The sequence below is a fragment of the Dipodomys spectabilis genome, unplaced genomic scaffold (assembly GCF_019054845.1).
Source record: "Dipodomys spectabilis isolate Male_0828 unplaced genomic scaffold, ASM1905484v1 ptg000436l, whole genome shotgun sequence".
In the NCBI taxonomy this organism is placed as follows: Eukaryota; Metazoa; Chordata; class Mammalia; order Rodentia; family Heteromyidae; genus Dipodomys; species Dipodomys spectabilis.
This window is the reverse complement of record NW_024871113.1, coordinates 9,273,335-9,280,221: the sequence shown is the minus strand read 5'-3', so window position 1 is coordinate 9,280,221 and position 6,887 is coordinate 9,273,335. Positions and strand designations below refer to the sequence as shown.

General features: G+C 37.9%; 1 pseudogene; it reads left to right on the top strand.

Annotated features, from left to right (window-relative positions):
- The first annotated feature begins 274 nt into the window (after positions 1–274).
- Positions 275–6,887, top strand: part of LOC122097866 — a 29,736-nt pseudogene continuing 23,123 nt past the window's right edge.

The following is a 6,887-nucleotide window of genomic DNA, read 5'->3' as shown; positions in this document are numbered from 1 at the left end:
GCACATGTAACAGTCTCCAAAACAGACCACATTTTAGGTCACAAAGCAAATCTACACAAACTAAGAAATTCTGAAATTATTCCCTGCATTCTCACAGACCACAATGGAATAAGATTAGAGCTCAACGTCAGAAGCCAACAAAGAAAATTCTGTTAACACATAGAGACTGAACAGCATATTGTTGAATCACCAGTGGGTCATGGAAGAGATTAGACAGGAAATTTGAATGTTCATGATAGCTAATAAAAATGAGCATATACTTTTTTTTACCAAGATGGCGCCAAAAACGAAGAAGGGAGTTCCTGCCTCTCCTAAAGCTGAAGCCAAGAAAAAGGCTTTGAAGGCCAAGAAGGCAATGCTGAAAGGTGTCCACAGCCACAAAAGAAGAAGATCCTCATTTCACCCATCTTCTGGAGGCCCAAGATGCTGCAGCTCTGAAGACAGACCAAATACCCTCAGAAGAGAGCTCTGAGGAGAAAATCCCTATGCTATCATCAAATTCCTCCAGACCACTGAGTCAGCCATGAAGAAAATAGAAGACAACAACACACTTGTGTTCATTGTGGACATCAAGGCCAAAAAGCATCAGATCAAACAGGCTGTGAAGAAGTTCTATGACATTGATGTGGCTAAGGTCAATACCCTGATCAGACCTGATGGAGAGAAGAAGGCAGTGTTCGACTGGCTCCTGATTATGATGCTTTAGATGTTGCCAACAAAATTGGAATTATCTAAACTGAATGCAGCTGGTTAATTATAAAAATACACTTTTTCCCACAAAAAAAATGAGCATACAAATAACCAGCTCCTCTGGAATACAACAAAGATGGTTCTCAGAGGAAATTTTATAACTCTCAGCTCCTACATCAACAAATTGGAGAAATCTCAAACCAACAACCTAACAATGCATCTGAAGCTCCTTGAAAAAGAGCAACAAGCCAAACCCCAATCCAGTAGCCAGAAATAAATAATCAAAATTAAACGAATTAGAGTCCAAAAAAAAAACTATAACAAGGATCAACAAAACAAAGAGTTGGTTCTTTGAAAAAATTAACAAAATTGATAGGCCCCTAGCAAATTTGACCAAAAGAGAGAGAGAGAGAGAGAGAGAGAGAACCCATTCAAATAAATGATATCAGAGATGAAAATGGGAACATCACAACCCAAACAAGCAAGATTCAGAACATTATAATGGAATACTTTCTAAACTTTATGCTAACAAATTATGACAATTCAGAAGAAATGGGGAAATTTCTAACAAGTATTGATATACCCAAACTTAATAAATAAGATCTAAACCAACTAAACAGACCCATACCAGTATTGAAATAGAAATGGCAATTAAAGACCTCCCACCAAAAAAAAGACCAGAACCAGATGGATTCACAACTGAATTCTATGAAGCTTTCAAAGGAGAATTCACTCCAATACTCCTCAAACTCTTCAATGAAATTGAAAGTGAAAGTTAACTACCAAATTTGTTCTATGAAGCCAGCATAACCCCCATCCCAAAACCATCAAAGAAAGAGAACTATAGACCTATCTCTTTAATGAACATTGATGCAAAACTCCTCAATAAAATTCTGACCGATCAACTAGAACAGTTAATCAAAAAAGTCATACACTATGACCAAATAGTCATACATTATGACAAAACAGGATTCCAGGATGTAAAGCTGGTTCAGTATACATAAGTCAATAAATGTAATTCAATACATCAATAAGAGCAGGGACAAGAACCACATGATCATCTCAATGGATGCAGAAAAAGCATTTGGCACAATCCAACATCCCTTTATGATGAAAGCTCTATAGAAACTAGGAATCCATGGTTCATTCCTCAATATAATAAAGGCAATATATGACAAACCTAACAGCCAGCATTATATTCAATGATGAAAGTTAAAACCATTTCCTCAAAAATCAGGAATGAGACAAGGATATCCACTCTCTCCATTCCTCTTCAATGTTGTATTGGAATTCCTAGCAATAGCAATAAGGCAAGAGATAAACATAAAAGGGATCCAAATAGGGAAAGAAGAAGTAAAACTCTCCCTTTTTGCAGATGTCATGATCTGTACTTAAAGAACCCCATAGACTACTCCCCCAAATTACTTGAGCTGATCCAAAATTTTGGCAAAGTAGCCGGGTATAAAATTAACTCACAGCTAAAGACTTAAAGAGAGACATCCAATAGATGTCTCTCCAATAGAGAGAATGGCCAATAGACACAAAAAGAAATGCTCAACTTCTCTAGCCATAAAAGAAATGCAAATCAAAATAACATTGAGATACCACCTCACTCCAGTTAGAATGGCTATAATGAAGAAATCTAATAACAACAGATGCTGGAGGGGATGTGGCCAGAAGGGAACCCTACTGCATTGTTGGTAGGAGTGTAAACTTGTTCAACCACTTTGGAAAGCAGTATGGAGATTCCTCAAAAGACTCCCCTATGACCCAGCAATCCCATTTTTGGGCAATTATCCAAATGATCACCAACAAGGCCATACCAAAGCTACCAGCACAACTATGTTTATCACAATATTATTCTCCATAGCTAAGATATGGAACCTGACCCAGATGCCCCTCAGTAGATGAATGGATCAGGAAAATGTGGCATATATATACAAAGGAATTCTATGCCTCCATCAGGAAGAATGACACCACCCCATTTGTTAGGAATGGGAAAGACTTGGAAAAAATTATATTAAGTGAAGTAAGCCAGACCCAAAGAAACATAGGTCCCATGGTTTCCCTTATTTGCAATAACTAGTACACATCTAGGATAATCTTACCAGACAAGTAGAAAAGGTCAAAAGCTATGTACATATGACCATATAAGATGGTGCTAAGCAAAATGAACCCCAAGATAGAGACATAAGAGGTTTTATCTTTGTTGCTGTTATTTTTAATGTGCATTATAATTATAATGTACTATGTGATTTGTTTTGTTTCTTTCATATTTTCTTCTCCCATGGTATAACCCCTGTTTTCACTGTATTTGATTCCAGTACCCTGCATCTTGTAAATACATTTTTCTAATTTAGGGAGGGGAAGGGAAATAACAAAATGCTGAAACAGGATACAGGCTGACCCATTGTTACAATGAGATCTACAAGACACTATGTTAAAAACAATCTTTACAACTTTGTGGGGAAAGAGGAGGGAAGGGAAGAGTTGGGGAGGTGGGGCAGGAAGGAATAGCTGAGGAAAAATAAAGGAGGGGCTAACAATGCTCAAGAGGAAATGAACTCATTACCTTACTCATGTAACCATAAACCCTCTGTACAGTATCTTTAGAATAAAAAAATATAATAAAAAATAACCCACAAAAATCAGCAGCTTTTCTGATGCCAACACTAAGGAGAGCAAGTCTGAAATTTTAAAAAAGCAACTCCTTTGTAATAGCCTCTAAAAAAATAAAATACCTAGTAATAAACTTAACCAAAGAGGTCAAGGACCTCTATAATGAAAACTTTGAAACTTAAAAAAGGAAATTAAAGCAGATTTAAAGACGTGGAAAAGTTCCCATGCTCTGGATTGGAAGAATTAATATCATGCAAATGGCAATACTTCCCAAAGTTATCTACAAATTCAATGCAATACCCACCAAAATCCCAATAACATCCTTTAATGTAATAGAAGAAGCAATCCAAAAATTCAGATGGAACAATAGAAGACCTCGAATAGCAAAAATGATCCTTGACAGGAAGAACAGTGCTGGAGGATTGTCAATACCAAACTTCAAATTCCATTATAAAGCTGAAGTTATAAAAATCAGCTTGATACTGGCACATGAGCAGGCAAGAGGACCACTGGAATAGAACTGAAGACCCAGAAATGATCCCACAGACCGATGGCCACCTAATCTTCAATAAGGGAGCCAAAATTATCAGATGGAAGAAAGATAGTCTCTTCAAAAATGGTGCTGGCAGAATTGGCTACACACATGTAGAAAACTGAAGTTAGACCCTTATATATCACCATCTACCAAAATCAACTACAAATGGATCAAAGACCTCTAGGTAAAAGTAGAGACCCTGAAAATATTACAGGAAGAGACAGGGGATATGCTAGGGCTCCTTGGCAGAGGTTGAAACTTCCTAAATAAAGATCCAGAAACAAGACATCCTGGATAAATGGGATGGCATTAGACTGCAGAGCTTCTGCGTGGCAAAGGACAGACCTAGCAAGATAAATAAAAAGCCCACAGATTGGGTAAAGATCTTCACTAGCTATACAACAGACAAGGGTCTCGTATCAAAAATATACCTAGAGCTTGGGGCTAGGAATGTGGCTCAGTGGTAGAGTGCTTGCCTCACATGCATGAGGCCCTGGGTTCTATTCCTCAGCACCACATGAACAGAAGAAGCCAGAAGTAGTGCTGTAACTCAAGTGGTAGAGCACTAGCCTGAGCTAGTGCTGAACAGCACCCAAGCCCAAGTTCAAGCACCATGACCGACAAATATATATATGTATATATATATATATATATATATATATATCAAAAAATTTACCCCCCCATAACAACCCCCAGAGAAACAGCCACCCCATTAATAAGTGGGCTAAAAGCCACCCCATTAATAAGTGGGCTAAAGAGACTTCTCTGGAGAGGAAAAAAGAATGGCCGATAGACACTTGAAGAAATGCTCAGCATCGCTGGCCATAAAAGAAATGCAAATCAAAACTACATTGAGATTCTACCTCACCCCAGTTAGAATGGCCATTATCAATAAAATAAATAATAACAGGTGCTGGCAGGGATTTGGTCAAAAGGGAACACTACTACACTGTTGTTGAGAATGTAAACTGATTCCACAAAAGACTAAACATAGAATTCCTCTATGATCCAGCAATCCCACTCCTGGGCATTTATCCAAATGATCTCATACTAGGCTACGCTAAAGCTACAAGCACAACTACATTCATTGCAGCATTATTTACCATAGCTAAGATATGGAACCAACCCAGATGCCCCTCAATAGATTAATAGATCAAGAAAATGTAGTATATTTACACAATGGAATTTTATGTTTCTATCAAAAAGAATGACATCACCCTTTTCATAAGGAAATGGAAAGGCTTGGAAAAAAAATCATATTAAGTGAAGTAAGCCAGATCCAAAAAAAATAGGCTCTATGGTTTCCCTCATTTGTAATAATTAGTATAAGCCTAAGTTAGTCCTGACAGAGAATCATAATAGCTCAAGTGCTATGAACATATGACCATACAAAATGATGCTAAGTGAAATGAACTCCAAGACATGGAAACAACAAGTCTATTTTTTTTTAGTTGTCAACCTTGATGTCACCAATATACTGTATCTAGTTCTTTCTTCTTACCTTATTTCATTTTTCTTTTTCCATTGGTCTATCTCTGGCAATCTCTATCTTTGATTCTGGTACCTTCCATCTTGTATATGCATTTATCTGAATGGGGGAAGGGAAGGGAAATAACAAATACTGAAAGAAGTACAAAAGATGACCCATTACAACAATGATACTCACAGGACACTATGTCGGAAGTGAACTGTACACCTTCATGGGGTGGGAGGAGGGGGTGTAAAGGGATAGTGGAAGAACAACAATGGAGTGGGTACCAATGTTCAATGAGAAATGTACCTTATTCACGTAAATGTAAAACCTCTGTACAGCATCTTTACAATAAAATATAATTTTAAGAAAGAATTTGTATGGGAAAACTGGGCATCTTTTATTCTGTGTGAGGCTTAGCTTTATCCTTAACATGATGTGTACATCATAGAGCCCCTTCCAGTTTGGCTAGACACGCACATGCTCAGGGAGCACCCAGAGAAGAGCCTAACATGATCCTGCCACTATTCAGCCTTCTATCTTTATTACTAACCTACTCCTAAGGATACTTCCAGAAACTGCATCTGGAACCCAATGATAATGCACTGGGAGAGGCAAAGGTGCTCCATTCCATGGAAGACATTGAAGGAAAGGAAGCAGAGGTAAAAAGAATGGAAAAAAAAAATCACTGTGCAAAACCTGGAGATCTATACTTTAAAATTTTTTTAATGTATTTTTCAAAAGCCTTTGGAAAAGTAAGAGGTCAGAACTGTTTTTAATCTTCTGTACTTGACTATGGCAAAGGAAACATGGCTGGAGGCTGGGCTCTGTGTATGGCCCTCTGAATTTGGATCAATAGCATCTGAATTCAAGAGGGAATTTCTCTCCCTTAAGCACCTTCCACTTGCTTCCTTCCCAGCCCCATTGACTCCATTACTCTCCTCCTTGTACCAGCGCCCAGACTGGGCCCTGAGGCTTTCTCTCTGCCCATCATTTGCTTGAACAGAGTGAATAGCTATTTTGTGGGTTGTGTTAGGACTGTGAGGCTCCTGTGCCTGCCTCCTTAAAGGAATCCTGCTGTAAAGGAATCCTGCTGTCTTCACAAGGGAGCAGTTTCTTTTCTGTACTGAGAATATAATAGTCTATTTCTTCTCTAGTGATAGGGTGACCTCTTCTGGTTGAAACAAGGTGTTACAGCCTTTTCTAATTTTTTTCTTGGCCTGCATTTAATTCCACTTCTCAAAACTGTCAAATTGATTTAGTTCACCTTCACTTCTTGTGATAGCTTCTATTGATGCCATCATGCAATAAATTCTATCTTTATTTCATTAAATCTGGAGGTTTTAAAAATCCTTTCCCCATAAATTGATGGACTCCATAGACAAAAGAAAACATGGTTTGGTTGTGTTCTGTAATATTGGGCTTTATGATTCATTGGTCTCATGCTGACAGAGAAAATGATGATTTTCATATTTTCTTGAAAAATGCTAGTCGGGAGTAAAAACAAAACTGTCACATTTTGAAGGCCAGCTGGCAGCACAAAACAACATTTGCTTAACTCCTTGGTCCAGC